We start from the raw sequence: 14,578 nt of genomic DNA, 5'->3' as shown, positions 1-14,578 counted from the left end.
TGCCGAGCAGCAGTCTTTCAGGCAAAGCTTTTGTGGGCATCGCTTCTCGGCCTTTTGGCTAAGATCAAGTGTAGTATCTGTTCTTATCAGTTTAATATCTGATACGTCCTCTATCTGGGGACCATATATTAAATTGATTTTTGGAACCGGGAGATGGAATGGGAGCTTGCTCTGTCCACTCCACGCATCAACTTGGTATTGCAGTACCTCCAGGACTGGTGCACTTCCCCACTTGGGGAAAACAATGCTGTGAAAAAGAAAGACTGAGCAATTCTTGAAAGAAGAGCACTTTGCAATATTTTTTTGTTTAAATGTGTTTTTTTTTTCCAGTGTTTCGGAAAAGGTGCTGTTGTGTCACGGGAGGAAAAAAAAGTCTGCCCTTTTTGCTTGCTTTTCACAGGAGCTGCAAAGCAAGGCAAAGGAGCCAGCCAGCCAGCCAGCAGCACAAGGAGGAGATGGGGGACACTGTCCTTGCCCTGCCTCACCCCTGAAAGTCCCCGAACGGCCCCGAACGGCCAAGCCTTATCTGAGGGGGACGCACTTGGGGGAGCATCTCCTGGGCAGCTGAGGGTGACTTTCGGCCGCTAGGTGACGGGGCCAGTGCCAGGCCGGGCTGCAGCTTGGCTGGGTGGAGCTCTGCAGCCTGTGTCTGGCCGTCTCGCACCAGGCGCTGTGGGACCCATGGAAATCTTGGGGCGGAGCCATGCAAAATATGCTTACCATACCGCCGGGCATGCTGGTCATGCAAATGCTATTCTTGGCCGAGGAATCTGGGGCTCTGCCGCAGAGCGTTGCTCCGAGTCAGCAGGGGAGCTGCCGAGCAGCAGTCTTTCAGGCAAAGCTTTTGTGGGCATCGCTTCTCGGCCTTTTGGCTAAGATCAAGTGTAGTATCTGTTCTTATCAGTTTAATATCTGATACGTCCTCTATCTGGGGACCATATATTAAATTGATTTTTGGAACCGGGAGATGGAATGGGAGCTTGCTCTGTCCACTCCACGCATCAACTTGGTATTGCAGTACCTCCAGGACTGGTGCACTTCCCCACTTGGGGAAAACAATGCTGTGAAAAAGAAAGACTGAGCAATTCTTGAAAGAAGAGCACTTTGCAATATTTTTTTGTTTAAATGTGTTTTTTTTTCCAGTGTTTCGGAAAAGGTGCTGTTGTGTCACGGGAGGAAAAAAAAGTCTGCCCTTTTTGCTTGCTTTTCACAGGAGCTGCAAAGCAAGGCAAAGGAGCCAGCCAGCCAGCCAGCAGCACAAGGAGGAGATGGGGGACACTGTCCTTGCCCTGCCTCACCCCTGAAAGTCCCCGAACGGCCCCGAACGGCCAAGCCTTATCTGAGGGGGACGCACTTGGGGGAGCATCTCCTGGGCAGCTGAGGGTGACTTTCGGCCGCTAGGTGACGGGGCCAGTGCCAGGCCGGGCTGCAGCTTGGCTGGGTGGAGCTCTGCAGCCTGTGTCTGGCCGTCTCGCACCAGGCGCTGTGGGACCCATGTAAATCTTGGGGCGGAGCCATGCAAAATATGCTTACCATACCGCCGGGCATGCTGGTCATGCAAATGCTATTCTTGGCCGAGGAATCTGGGGCTCTGCCGCAGAGCGTTGCTCCGAGTCAGCAGGGGAGCTGCCGAGCAGCAGTCTTTCAGGCAAAGCTTTTGTGGGCATCGCTTCTCGGCCTTTTGGCTATGATCAAGTGTCGGGATTCACCTTAGCTGTCTGGCTTGCCCAGTCCAAGGTAGACTCCTTTTACAGCTGGCCTCCCTGACCTTCGGGTCAGGGAGTGGGCTACTGATCATGCCTTGAAGGGCCGGAGAATCTTTCGGGCTGGACGAGTTTCGAGTGGAAGATTTGAGGGGGAACGCGTCAGAGAACTCCCCCAGCATGGCTGAAACATCCCGTGTTTTACCGCCGGCAACGCAGTTGAGATATTCAGTTCGGATTGCCGTCCAGAAGGATTTCCAAGAAGTAAAGGATTTCGACTATGTTGTTAATAAGGTACTTTTTGAGGCTTTACAAGCAGACAAAGACAAAATTTATTGTATGCAAGAGCACAGAAACGCTTGCACGTATGATATTACTTTTGTAGACGAAGTCTCTTCCTTGAGTGCATATGAAGTGTACAAAATGGAAAAGAAGAATAGTAGTATTTTGGAAGGTGTTCTGGTGGAGCTTTGTTTCGTCCGACAAACTGTTCCATTAACTGTACATATGTACAATCCATTCGTGTCAGCAGAGAAAATTAGGAATTGGTTATTGCATTATTGTGAAGAAGTGAGAGGAGGTCAAGTTCAAAGGAATAAATTTGGGTATTTTAACGGTGATCGGAGATTTGTTGTGGTGCTAAAGAAACATCCAGACGGCATTGGAGGTTTACATCACCCCCCGGGGGTGTTTAAGATTTTGGAACAGAATGGGTATTTGTATTACCCCAACCAGCCAGTGTTTTGTAGGTTTTGTCGACAGTTTGGACATGCAAAACGGGATTGCCCGAAAGATAAATGTTGGAATTGTGGTAATCCGGACCATAAAATAGTGGACTGTGATCAGAAGCTGATGTGTACTGTTTGTGATATGGAAGGACATGTTGCAGTGTCATGCCCGACTACCCGGCGTACATATGCACAAGCTGCTAGTGAAGGTGGTTTTCACAGTGGGGTTCGTGAAGTTGAGACAAATCTGATTAGCACGTTGGAAGATTTGAGGAAGAAAGAGAAGTTGGTTGAAATCGTGGATACGGCACGGGGAGATGATGTGGGAAAAATTGTAGCGGTAGATGAGAAAGGATCTGCAGAGAGTATAGATGAAGAAGATATTGCTCAAACAGCTAGTGGAAGGGAGGGGATAGACAAAGATTCATATGTTCAAACAGCCAGTGGCAGTGGAATTAATCGGGAGGATGGTGGGGTCGCAGCTTGTTTGGTGGTTGGGGAACAGGTGGAGGAGATGGTTACAGAGAATGTTGGAAAGTTGTTAACGGAAGATGAAGTTAGGGAAATGATGGAACAATGGCCGAAGGACTTTGGAGAGGAGGGGATATTTTCTCCTGCGCGTGAAAAATTGGTTGCAGAAGGTTATTTACTAGCTCGGATTGATAGAGAATGGGAGGATGATGATTTAGAGGACCATCAAGAGTTATTCAGGTCGTATCGGGCTTACAAACGAGAGCAGTTTGAGATAGAGGATGCGGCACAGGCTAGGGAGTCAGTAGGGAGAGAAGGTACTTTGATCCCTGAGGTGGGAGGTTTTTCGGCTGAACAAGATTCAGTGTTGCCCCCTTCTTTAACATCGCATGTCGAGAATCTTTTGAAGAGAGAAAGAGTGGTTATTAAAAAAGCTGAAGGAATGGGGCAAGTTAAGGGGATGGAGACGTCGAATAGTTCTGGTGTTTTGCAGTCTGCATCGGACAGTGAGAAGAACGAGGAGGTGGATATTCGGTTATTGAAGAAGACTGAGCGAAAGTTGAGGAGACAGAGATCTGACCGGAGTCGGTCAGTCATTAGAGATGGGAAGGCATCTTTCAAATAGTACCGGAATGGGAAAAGAAGATGTGAGAAATAAGGAAAAATGAATAAAATAAAATGAAAGGTGAAGAAAAGAAAAAAGGAAAAGAAAAGGGGGGAAAAAAAAAAAAAAAAAAATTGTATAGTCTGTTGAGGAAGTTGGAATTTTTTGGTGTTTTTTTTTGATTTGGTGTTTTTTAAATTTGTGTATTTTTTATTGGCTTTTTGATTTGGATTTTTTTGATTGGCATTTTTTTAAATTGGAGGTTTGGGACGGTTGAAGGGGTGAAGTGGAGACCGAAAAAAAAAAAAGAAAAAATCTGTTCTTATCAGTTTAATATCTGATACGTCCTCTATCTGGGGACCATATATTAAATTGATTTTTGGAACCGGGAGATGGAATGGGAGCTTGCTCTGTCCACTCCACGCATCAACTTGGTATTGCAGTACCTCCAGGACTGGTGCACTTCCCCACTTGGGGAAAACAATGCTGTGAAAAAGAAAGACTGAGCAATTCTTGAAAGAAGAGCACTTTGCAATATTTTTTTGTTTAAATGTGTTTTTTTTTTCCAGTGTTTCGGAAAAGGTGCTGTTGTGTCACGGGAGGAAAAAAAAGTCTGCCCTTTTTGCTTGCTTTTCACAGGAGCTGCAAAGCAAGGCAAAGGAGCCAGCCAGCCAGCCAGCAGCACAAGGAGGAGATGGGGGACACTGTCCTTGCCCTGCCTCACCCCTGAAAGGCCCCGAACGGCCCCGAACGGCCAAGCCTTATCTGAGGGGGACGCACTTGGGGGAGCATCTCCTGGGCAGCTGAGGGTGACTTTCGGCCGCTAGGTGACGGGGCCAGTGCCAGGCCGGGCTGCAGCTTCTCTGGGTGGAGCTCTGCAGCCTGTGTCTGGCCGTCTCGCACCAGGCGCTGTGGGACCCATGGAAATCTTGGGGCGGAGCCATGCAAAATATGCTTACCATACCGCCGGGCATGCTGGTCATGCAAATGCTATTCTTGGCCGAGGAATCTGGGGCTCTGCCGCAGAGCGTTGCTCCGAGTCAGCAGGGGAGCTGCCGAGCAGCAGTCTTTCAGGCAAAGCTTTTGTGGGCATCGCTTCTCGGCCTTTTGGCTAAGATCAAGTGTAGTATCTGTTCTTATCAGTTTAATATCTGATACGTCCTCTATCTGGGGACCATATATTAAATTGATTTTTGGAACCGGGAGATGGAATGGGAGCTTGCTCTGTCCACTCCACGCATCAACTTGGTATTGCAGTACCTCCAGGACTGGTGCACTTCCCCACTTGGGGAAAACAATGCTGTGAAAAAGAAAGACTGAGCAATTCTTGAAAGAAGAGCACTTTGCAATATTTTTTTGTTTAAATGTGTTTTTTTTTTCCAGTGTTTCGGAAAAGGTGCTGTTGTGTCACGGGAGGAAAAAAAAGTCTGCCCTTTTTGCTTGCTTTTCACAGGAGCTGCAAAGCAAGGCAAAGGAGCCAGCCAGCCAGCCAGCAGCACAAGGAGGAGATGGGGGACACTGTCCTTGCCCTGCCTCACCCCTGAAAGGCCCCGAACGGCCCCGAACGGCCAAGCCTTATCTGAGGGGGACGCACTTGGGGGAGCATCTCCTGGGCAGCTGAGGGTGACTTTCGGCCGCTAGGTGACGGGGCCAGTGCCAGGCCGGGCTGCAGCTTCTCTGGGTGGAGCTCTGCAGCCTGTGTCTGGCCGTCTCGCACCAGGCGCTGTGGGACCCATGGAAATCTTGGGGCGGAGCCATGCAAAATATGCTTACCATACCGCCGGGCATGCTGGTCATGCAAATGCTATTCTTGGCCGAGGAATCTGGGGCTCTGCCGCAGAGCGTTGCTCCGAGTCAGCAGGGGAGCTGCCGAGCAGCAGTCTTTCAGGCAAAGCTTTTGTGGGCATCGCTTCTCGGCCTTTTGGCTAAGATCAAGTGTAGTATCTGTTCTTATCAGTTTAATATCTGATACGTCCTCTATCTGGGGACCATATATTAAATTGATTTTTGGAACCGGGAGATGGAATGGGAGCTTGCTCTGTCCACTCCACGCATCAACTTGGTATTGCAGTACCTCCAGGACTGGTGCACTTCCCCACTTGGGGAAAACAATGCTGTGAAAAAGAAAGACTGAGCAATTCTTGAAAGAAGAGCACTTTGCAATATTTTTTTGTTTAAATGTGTTTTTTTTTTCCAGTGTTTCGGAAAAGGTGCTGTTGTGTCACGGGAGGAAAAAAAAGTCTGCCCTTTTTGCTTGCTTTTCACAGGAGCTGCAAAGCAAGGCAAAGGAGCCAGCCAGCCAGCCAGCAGCACAAGGAGGAGATGGGGGACACTGTCCTTGCCCTGCCTCACCCCTGAAAGGCCCCGAACGGCCCCGAACGGCCAAGCCTTATCTGAGGGGGACGCACTTGGGGGAGCATCTCCTGGGCAGCTGAGGGTGACTTTCGGCCGCTAGGTGACGGGGCCAGTGCCAGGCCGGGCTGCAGCTTCTCTGGGTGGAGCTCTGCAGCCTGTGTCTGGCCGTCTCGCACCAGGCGCTGTGGGACCCATGGAAATCTTGGGGCGGAGCCATGCAAAATATGCTTACCATACCGCCGGGCATGCTGGTCATGCAAATGCTATTCTTGGCCGAGGAATCTGGGGCTCTGCCGCAGAGCGTTGCTCCGAGTCAGCAGGGGAGCTGCCGAGCAGCAGTCTTTCAGGCAAAGCTTTTGTGGGCATCGCTTCTCGGCCTTTTGGCTAAGATCAAGTGTAGTATCTGTTCTTATCAGTTTTAATATCTGATACGTCCTCTATCTGGGGACCATATATTAAATTGATTTTTGGAACCGGGAGATGGAATGGGAGCTTGCTCTGTCCACTCCACGCATCAACTTGGTATTGCAGTACCTCCAGGACTGGTGCACTTCCCCACTTGGGGAAAACAATGCTGTGAAAAAGAAAGACTGAGCAATTCTTGAAAGAAGAGCACTTTGCAATATTTTTTTGTTTAAATGTGTTTTTTTTTTCCAGTGTTTCGGAAAAGGTGCTGTTGTGTCACGGGAGGAAAAAAAAGTCTGCCCTTTTTGCTTGCTTTTCACAGGAGCTGCAAAGCAAGGCAAAGGAGCCAGCCAGCCAGCCAGCAGCACAAGGAGGAGATGGGGGACACTGTCCTTGCCCTGCCTCACCCCTGAAAGGCCCCGAACGGCCCCGAACGGCCAAGCCTTATCTGAGGGGGACGCACTTGGGGGAGCATCTCCTGGGCAGCTGAGGGTGACTTTCGGCCGCTAGGTGACGGGGCCAGTGCCAGGCCGGGCTGCAGCTTCTCTGGGTGGAGCTCTGCAGCCTGTGTCTGGCCGTCTCGCACCAGGCGCTGTGGGACCCATGGAAATCTTGGGGCGGAGCCATGCAAAATATGCTTACCATACCGCCGGGCATGCTGGTCATGCAAATGCTATTCTTGGCCGAGGAATCTGGGGCTCTGCCGCAGAGCGTTGCTCCGAGTCAGCAGGGGAGCTGCCGAGCAGCAGTCTTTCAGGCAAAGCTTTTGTGGGCATCGCTTCTCGGCCTTTTGGCTAAGATCAAGTGTAGTATCTGTTCTTATCAGTTTAATATCTGATACGTCCTCTATCTGGGGACCATATATTAAATTGATTTTTGGAACCGGGAGATGGAATGGGAGCTTGCTCTGTCCACTCCACGCATCAACTTGGTATTGCAGTACCTCCAGGACTGGTGCACTTCCCCACTTGGGGAAAACAATGCTGTGAAAAAGAAAGACTGAGCAATTCTTGAAAGAAGAGCACTTTGCAATATTTTTTTGTTTAAATGTGTTTTTTTTTTCCAGTGTTTCGGAAAAGGTGCTGTTGTGTCACGGGAGGAAAAAAAAGTCTGCCCTTTTTGCTTGCTTTTCACAGGAGCTGCAAAGCAAGGCAAAGGAGCCAGCCAGCCAGCCAGCAGCACAAGGAGGAGATGGGGGACACTGTCCTTGCCCTGCCTCACCCCTGAAAGGCCCCGAACGGCCCCGAACGGCCAAGCCTTATCTGAGGGGGACGCACTTGGGGGAGCATCTCCTGGGCAGCTGAGGGTGACTTTCGGCCGCTAGGTGACGGGGCCAGTGCCAGGCCGGGCTGCAGCTTCTCTGGGTGGAGCTCTGCAGCCTGTGTCTGGCCGTCTCGCACCAGGCGCTGTGGGACCCATGGAAATCTTGGGGCGGAGCCATGCAAAATATGCTTACCATACCGCCGGGCATGCTGGTCATGCAAATGCTATTCTTGGCCGAGGAATCTGGGGCTCTGCCGCAGAGCGTTGCTCCGAGTCAGCAGGGGAGCTGCCGAGCAGCAGTCTTTCAGGCAAAGCTTTTGTGGGCATCGCTTCTCGGCCTTTTGGCTAAGATCAAGTGTAGTATCTGTTCTTATCAGTTTTAATATCTGATACGTCCTCTATCTGGGGACCATATATTAAATTGATTTTTGGAACCGGGAGATGGAATGGGAGCTTGCTCTGTCCACTCCACGCATCAACTTGGTATTGCAGTACCTCCAGGACTGGTGCACTTCCCCACTTGGGGAAAACAATGCTGTGAAAAAGAAAGACTGAGCAATTCTTGAAAGAAGAGCACTTTGCAATATTTTTTTGTTTAAATGTGTTTTTTTTTTCCAGTGTTTCGGAAAAGGTGCTGTTGTGTCACGGGAGGAAAAAAAAGTCTGCCCTTTTTGCTTGCTTTTCACAGGAGCTGCAAAGCAAGGCAAAGGAGCCAGCCAGCCAGCCAGCAGCACAAGGAGGAGATGGGGGACACTGTCCTTGCCCTGCCTCACCCCTGAAAGGCCCCGAACGGCCCCGAACGGCCAAGCCTTATCTGAGGGGGACGCACTTGGGGGAGCATCTCCTGGGCAGCTGAGGGTGACTTTCGGCCGCTAGGTGACGGGGCCAGTGCCAGGCCGGGCTGCAGCTTCTCTGGGTGGAGCTCTGCAGCCTGTGTCTGGCCGTCTCGCACCAGGCGCTGTGGGACCCATGGAAATCTTGGGGCGGAGCCATGCAAAATATGCTTACCATACCGCCGGGCATGCTGGTCATGCAAATGCTATTCTTGGCCGAGGAATCTGGGGCTCTGCCGCAGAGCGTTGCTCCGAGTCAGCAGGGGAGCTGCCGAGCAGCAGTCTTTCAGGCAAAGCTTTTGTGGGCATCGCTTCTCGGCCTTTTGGCTAAGATCAAGTGTAGTATCTGTTCTTATCAGTTTTAATATCTGATACGTCCTCTATCTGGGGACCATATATTAAATTGATTTTTGGAACCGGGAGATGGAATGGGAGCTTGCTCTGTCCACTCCACGCATCAACTTGGTATTGCAGTACCTCCAGGACTGGTGCACTTCCCCACTTGGGGAAAACAATGCTGTGAAAAAGAAAGACTGAGCAATTCTTGAAAGAAGAGCACTTTGCAATATTTTTTTGTTTAAATGTGTTTTTTTTTTCCAGTGTTTCGGAAAAGGTGCTGTTGTGTCACGGGAGGAAAAAAAAGTCTGCCCTTTTTGCTTGCTTTTCACAGGAGCTGCAAAGCAAGGCAAAGGAGCCAGCCAGCCAGCCAGCAGCACAAGGAGGAGATGGGGGACACTGTCCTTGCCCTGCCTCACCCCTGAAAGGCCCCGAACGGCCCCGAACGGCCAAGCCTTATCTGAGGGGGACGCACTTGGGGGAGCATCTCCTGGGCAGCTGAGGGTGACTTTCGGCCGCTAGGTGACGGGGCCAGTGCCAGGCCGGGCTGCAGCTTCTCTGGGTGGAGCTCTGCAGCCTGTGTCTGGCCGTCTCGCACCAGGCGCTGTGGGACCCATGGAAATCTTGGGGCGGAGCCATGCAAAATATGCTTACCATACCGCCGGGCATGCTGGTCATGCAAATGCTATTCTTGGCCGAGGAATCTGGGGCTCTGCCGCAGAGCGTTGCTCCGAGTCAGCAGGGGAGCTGCCGAGCAGCAGTCTTTCAGGCAAAGCTTTTGTGGGCATCGCTTCTCGGCCTTTTGGCTAAGATCAAGTGTAGTATCTGTTCTTATCAGTTTTAATATCTGATACGTCCTCTATCTGGGGACCATATATTAAATTGATTTTTGGAACCGGGAGATGGAATGGGAGCTTGCTCTGTCCACTCCACGCATCAACTTGGTATTGCAGTACCTCCAGGACTGGTGCACTTCCCCACTTGGGGAAAACAATGCTGTGAAAAAGAAAGACTGAGCAATTCTTGAAAGAAGAGCACTTTGCAATATTTTTTTGTTTAAATGTGTTTTTTTTTTCCAGTGTTTCGGAAAAGGTGCTGTTGTGTCACGGGAGGAAAAAAAAGTCTGCCCTTTTTGCTTGCTTTTCACAGGAGCTGCAAAGCAAGGCAAAGGAGCCAGCCAGCCAGCCAGCAGCACAAGGAGGAGATGGGGGACACTGTCCTTGCCCTGCCTCACCCCTGAAAGGCCCCGAACGGCCCCGAACGGCCAAGCCTTATCTGAGGGGGACGCACTTGGGGGAGCATCTCCTGGGCAGCTGAGGGTGACTTTCGGCCGCTAGGTGACGGGGCCAGTGCCAGGCCGGGCTGCAGCTTCTCTGGGTGGAGCTCTGCAGCCTGTGTCTGGCCGTCTCGCACCAGGCGCTGTGGGACCCATGGAAATCTTGGGGCGGAGCCATGCAAAATATGCTTACCATACCGCCGGGCATGCTGGTCATGCAAATGCTATTCTTGGCCGAGGAATCTGGGGCTCTGCCGCAGAGCGTTGCTCCGAGTCAGCAGGGGAGCTGCCGAGCAGCAGTCTTTCAGGCAAAGCTTTTGTGGGCATCGCTTCTCGGCCTTTTGGCTAAGATCAAGTGTAGTATCTGTTCTTATCAGTTTTAATATCTGATACGTCCTCTATCTGGGGACCATATATTAAATTGATTTTTGGAACCGGGAGATGGAATGGGCGCTTGCTCTGTCCACTCCACGCATCAACTTGGTATTGCAGTACCTCCAGGACTGGTGCACTTCCCCACTTGGGGAAAACAATGCTGTGAAAAAGAAAGACTGAGCAATTCTTGAAAGAAGAGCACTTTGCAATATTTTTTTGTTTAAATGTGTTTTTTTTTTCCAGTGTTTCGGAAAAGGTGCTGTTGTGTCACGGGAGGAAAAAAAAGTCTGCCCTTTTTGCTTGCTTTTCACAGGAGCTGCAAAGCAAGGCAAAGGAGCCAGCCAGCCAGCCAGCAGCACAAGGAGGAGATGGGGGACACTGTCCTTGCCCTGCCTCACCCCTGAAAGGCCCCGAACGGCCCCGAACGGCCAAGCCTTATCTGAGGGGGACGCACTTGGGGGAGCATCTCCTGGGCAGCTGAGGGTGACTTTCGGCCGCTAGGTGACGGGGCCAGTGCCAGGCCGGGCTGCAGCTTCTCTGGGTGGAGCTCTGCAGCCTGTGTCTGGCCGTCTCGCACCAGGCGCTGTGGGACCCATGGAAATCTTGGGGCGGAGCCATGCAAAATATGCTTACCATACCGCCGGGCATGCTGGTCATGCAAATGCTATTCTTGGCCGAGGAATCTGGGGCTCTGCCGCAGAGCGTTGCTCCGAGTCAGCAGGGGAGCTGCCGAGCAGCAGTCTTTCAGGCAAAGCTTTTGTGGGCATCGCTTCTCGGCCTTTTGGCTAAGATCAAGTGTAGTATCTGTTCTTATCAGTTTTAATATCTGATACGTCCTCTATCTGGGGACCATATATTAAATTGATTTTTGGAACCGGGAGATGGAATGGGAGCTTGCTCTGTCCACTCCACGCATCAACTTGGTATTGCAGTACCTCCAGGACTGGTGCACTTCCCCACTTGGGGAAAACAATGCTGTGAAAAAGAAAGACTGAGCAATTCTTGAAAGAAGAGCACTTTGCAATATTTTTTTGTTTAAATGTGTTTTTTTTTTCCAGTGTTTCGGAAAAGGTGCTGTTGTGTCACGGGAGGAAAAAAAAGTCTGCCCTTTTTGCTTGCTTTTCACAGGAGCTGCAAAGCAAGGCAAAGGAGCCAGCCAGCCAGCCAGCAGCACAAGGAGGAGATGGGGGACACTGTCCTTGCCCTGCCTCACCCCTGAAAGGCCCCGAACGGCCCCGAACGGCCAAGCCTTATCTGAGGGGGACGCACTTGGGGGAGCATCTCCTGGGCAGCTGAGGGTGACTTTCGGCCGCTAGGTGACGGGGCCAGTGCCAGGCCGGGCTGCAGCTTCTCTGGGTGGAGCTCTGCAGCCTGTGTCTGGCCGTCTCGCACCAGGCGCTGTGGGACCCATGGAAATCTTGGGGCGGAGCCATGCAAAATATGCTTACCATACCGCCGGGCATGCTGGTCATGCAAATGCTATTCTTGGCCGAGGAATCTGGGGCTCTGCCGCAGAGCGTTGCTCCGAGTCAGCAGGGGAGCTGCCGAGCAGCAGTCTTTCAGGCAAAGCTTTTGTGGGCATCGCTTCTCGGCCTTTTGGCTAAGATCAAGTGTAGTATCTGTTCTTATCAGTTTTAATATCTGATACGTCCTCTATCTGGGGACCATATATTAAATTGATTTTTGGAACCGGGAGATGGAATGGGAGCTTGCTCTGTCCACTCCACGCATCAACTTGGTATTGCAGTACCTCCAGGACTGGTGCACTTCCCCACTTGGGGAAAACAATGCTGTGAAAAAGAAAGACTGAGCAATTCTTGAAAGAAGAGCACTTTGCAATATTTTTTTGTTTAAATGTGTTTTTTTTTTCCAGTGTTTCGGAAAAGGTGCTGTTGTGTCACGGGAGGAAAAAAAAGTCTGCCCTTTTTGCTTGCTTTTCACAGGAGCTGCAAAGCAAGGCAAAGGAGCCAGCCAGCCAGCCAGCAGCACAAGGAGGAGATGGGGGACACTGTCCTTGCCCTGCCTCACCCCTGAAAGGCCCCGAACGGCCCCGAACGGCCAAGCCTTATCTGAGGGGGACGCACTTGGGGGAGCATCTCCTGGGCAGCTGAGGGTGACTTTCGGCCGCTAGGTGACGGGGCCAGTGCCAGGCCGGGCTGCAGCTTCTCTGGGTGGAGCTCTGCAGCCTGTGTCTGGCCGTCTCGCACCAGGCGCTGTGGGACCCATGGAAATCTTGGGGCGGAGCCATGCAAAATATGCTTACCATACCGCCGGGCATGCTGGTCATGCAAATGCTATTCTTGGCCGAGGAATCTGGGGCTCTGCCGCAGAGCGTTGCTCCGAGTCAGCAGGGGAGCTGCCGAGCAGCAGTCTTTCAGGCAAAGCTTTTGTGGGCATCGCTTCTCGGCCTTTTGGCTAAGATCAAGTGTAGTATCTGTTCTTATCAGTTTTAATATCTGATACGTCCTCTATCTGGGGACCATATATTAAATTGATTTTTGGAACCGGGAGATGGAATGGGAGCTTGCTCTGTCCACTCCACGCATCAACTTGGTATTGCAGTACCTCCAGGACTGGTGCACTTCCCCACTTGGGGAAAACAATGCTGTGAAAAAGAAAGACTGAGCAATTCTTGAAAGAAGAGCACTTTGCAATATTTTTTTGTTTAAATGTGTTTTTTTTTTCCAGTGTTTCGGAAAAGGTGCTGTTGTGTCACGGGAGGAAAAAAAAGTCTGCCCTTTTTGCTTGCTTTTCACAGGAGCTGCAAAGCAAGGCAAAGGAGCCAGCCAGCCAGCCAGCAGCACAAGGAGGAGATGGGGGACACTGTCCTTGCCCTGCCTCACCCCTGAAAGGCCCCAAACGGCCCCGAACGGCCAAGCCTTATCTGAGGGGGACGCACTTGGGGGAGCATCTCCTGGGCAGCTGAGGGTGACTTTCGGCCGCTAGGTGACGGGGCCAGTGCCAGGCCGGGCTGCAGCTTCTCTGGGTGGAGCTCTGCAGCCTGTGTCTGGCCGTCTCGCACCAGGCGCTGTGGGACCCATGGAAATCTTGGGGCGGAGCCATGCAAAATATGCTTACCATACCGCCGGGCATGCTGGTCATGCAAATGCTATTCTTGGCCGAGGAATCTGGGGCTCTGCCGCAGAGCGTTGCTCCGAGTCAGCAGGGGAGCTGCCGAGCAGCAGTCTTTCAGGCAAAGCTTTTGTGGGCATCGCTTCTCGGCCTTTTGGCTAAGATCAAGTGTAGTATCTGTTCTTATCAGTTTAATATCTGATACGTCCTCTATCTGGGGACCATATATTAAATTGATTTTTGGAACCGGGAGATGGAATGGGAGCTTGCTCTGTCCACTCCACGCATCAACTTGGTATTGCAGTACCTCCAGGACTGGTGCACTTCCCCACTTGGGGAAAACAATGCTGTGAAAAAGAAAGACTGAGCAATTCTTGAAAGAAGAGCACTTTGCAATATTTTTTTGTTTAAATGTGTTTTTTTTTTCCAGTGTTTCGGAAAAGGTGCTGTTGTGTCACGGGAGGAAAAAAAAGTCTGCCCTTTTTGCTTGCTTTTCACAGGAGCTGCAAAGCAAGGCAAAGGAGCCAGCCAGCCAGCCAGCAGCACAAGGAGGAGATGGGGGACACTGTCCTTGCCCTGCCTCACCCCTGAAAGGCCCCAAACGGCCCCGAACGGCCAAGCCTTATCTGAGGGGGACGCACTTGGGGGAGCATCTCCTGGGCAGCTGAGGGTGACTTTCGGCCGCTAGGTGACGGGGCCAGTGCCAGGCCGGGCTGCAGCTTCTCTGGGTGGAGCTCTGCAGCCTGTGTCTGGCCGTCTCGCACCAGGCGCTGTGGGACCCATGGAAATCTTGGGGCGGAGCCATGCAAAATATGCTTACCATACCGCCGGGCATGCTGGTCATGCAAATGCTATTCTTGGCCGAGGAATCTGGGGCTCTGCCGCAGAGCGTTGCTCCGAGTCAGCAGGGGAGCTGCCGAGCAGCAGTCTTTCAGGCAAAGCTTTTGTGGGCATCGCTTCTCGGCCTTTTGGCTAAGATCAAGTGTAGTATCTGTTCTTATCAGTTTTAATATCTGATACGTCCTCTATCTGGGGACCATATATTAAATTGATTTTTGGAACCGGGAGATGGAATGGGCGCTTGCTCTGTCCACTCCACGCATCAACTTGGTATTGCAGTACCTCCAGGACTGGTGCACTTCCCCACTTGGGGAAAA

General features: G+C 51.5%; 15 non-coding genes and 1 pseudogene across 15 annotated transcripts; all 16 read left to right on the top strand.

Moving 5' to 3' along the window:
• The first annotated feature begins 38 nt into the window (after positions 1-38).
• Positions 39-229, top strand: LOC138463886 (U2 spliceosomal RNA). The gene has a single exon (XR_011266475.1). It is a non-coding gene; the product is annotated as a U2 spliceosomal RNA (small nuclear RNA).
• A 623-nt stretch (positions 230-852) lies between these two features.
• On the top strand, positions 853-1,043 carry LOC138463875 (U2 spliceosomal RNA). The gene has a single exon (XR_011266464.1). It is a non-coding gene; the product is annotated as a U2 spliceosomal RNA (small nuclear RNA).
• A 2,708-nt stretch (positions 1,044-3,751) lies between these two features.
• On the top strand, positions 3,752-3,974 carry LOC138460433 (U2 spliceosomal RNA; annotated as a pseudogene).
• A 623-nt stretch (positions 3,975-4,597) lies between these two features.
• Positions 4,598-4,788, top strand: LOC138463853 (U2 spliceosomal RNA). Its single transcript, XR_011266442.1, has one exon. It is a non-coding gene; the product is annotated as a U2 spliceosomal RNA (small nuclear RNA).
• A 623-nt stretch (positions 4,789-5,411) lies between these two features.
• Positions 5,412-5,602, top strand: LOC138463842 (U2 spliceosomal RNA). The gene has a single exon (XR_011266431.1). It is a non-coding gene; the product is annotated as a U2 spliceosomal RNA (small nuclear RNA).
• Positions 5,603-6,225: 623 nt separating this feature from the next.
• Positions 6,226-6,417, top strand: LOC138460125 (U2 spliceosomal RNA). Its single transcript, XR_011262898.1, has one exon. It is a non-coding gene; the product is annotated as a U2 spliceosomal RNA (small nuclear RNA).
• Positions 6,418-7,040: 623 nt separating this feature from the next.
• On the top strand, positions 7,041-7,231 carry LOC138463831 (U2 spliceosomal RNA). Its single transcript, XR_011266420.1, has one exon. It is a non-coding gene; the product is annotated as a U2 spliceosomal RNA (small nuclear RNA).
• Positions 7,232-7,854: 623 nt separating this feature from the next.
• Positions 7,855-8,046, top strand: LOC138460114 (U2 spliceosomal RNA). The gene has a single exon (XR_011262887.1). It is a non-coding gene; the product is annotated as a U2 spliceosomal RNA (small nuclear RNA).
• A 623-nt stretch (positions 8,047-8,669) lies between these two features.
• Positions 8,670-8,861, top strand: LOC138460103 (U2 spliceosomal RNA). Its single transcript, XR_011262876.1, has one exon. It is a non-coding gene; the product is annotated as a U2 spliceosomal RNA (small nuclear RNA).
• A 623-nt stretch (positions 8,862-9,484) lies between these two features.
• LOC138460092 (U2 spliceosomal RNA) lies at positions 9,485-9,676 on the top strand. Its single transcript, XR_011262865.1, has one exon. It is a non-coding gene; the product is annotated as a U2 spliceosomal RNA (small nuclear RNA).
• Positions 9,677-10,299: 623 nt separating this feature from the next.
• Positions 10,300-10,491, top strand: LOC138460301 (U2 spliceosomal RNA). The gene has a single exon (XR_011263074.1). It is a non-coding gene; the product is annotated as a U2 spliceosomal RNA (small nuclear RNA).
• Positions 10,492-11,114: 623 nt separating this feature from the next.
• Positions 11,115-11,306, top strand: LOC138460081 (U2 spliceosomal RNA). Its single transcript, XR_011262854.1, has one exon. It is a non-coding gene; the product is annotated as a U2 spliceosomal RNA (small nuclear RNA).
• A 623-nt stretch (positions 11,307-11,929) lies between these two features.
• On the top strand, positions 11,930-12,121 carry LOC138460070 (U2 spliceosomal RNA). The gene has a single exon (XR_011262843.1). It is a non-coding gene; the product is annotated as a U2 spliceosomal RNA (small nuclear RNA).
• Positions 12,122-12,744: 623 nt separating this feature from the next.
• On the top strand, positions 12,745-12,936 carry LOC138460059 (U2 spliceosomal RNA). Its single transcript, XR_011262832.1, has one exon. It is a non-coding gene; the product is annotated as a U2 spliceosomal RNA (small nuclear RNA).
• Positions 12,937-13,559: 623 nt separating this feature from the next.
• On the top strand, positions 13,560-13,750 carry LOC138463820 (U2 spliceosomal RNA). Its single transcript, XR_011266409.1, has one exon. It is a non-coding gene; the product is annotated as a U2 spliceosomal RNA (small nuclear RNA).
• Positions 13,751-14,373: 623 nt separating this feature from the next.
• On the top strand, positions 14,374-14,565 carry LOC138460290 (U2 spliceosomal RNA). The gene has a single exon (XR_011263063.1). It is a non-coding gene; the product is annotated as a U2 spliceosomal RNA (small nuclear RNA).
• Positions 14,566-14,578: the final 13 nt, after the last annotated feature.

This window comes from Ambystoma mexicanum, chromosome 1p, assembly GCF_040938575.1.
Source record: "Ambystoma mexicanum isolate Mex_15411 chromosome 1p, UKY_AmexF1_1, whole genome shotgun sequence".
Lineage (NCBI taxonomy): Eukaryota > Metazoa > Chordata > Amphibia > Caudata > Ambystomatidae > Ambystoma > Ambystoma mexicanum.
The sequence above is the reverse complement of the archived record's forward strand: the minus strand, read 5'-3'. Positions and strand labels throughout refer to the sequence as shown.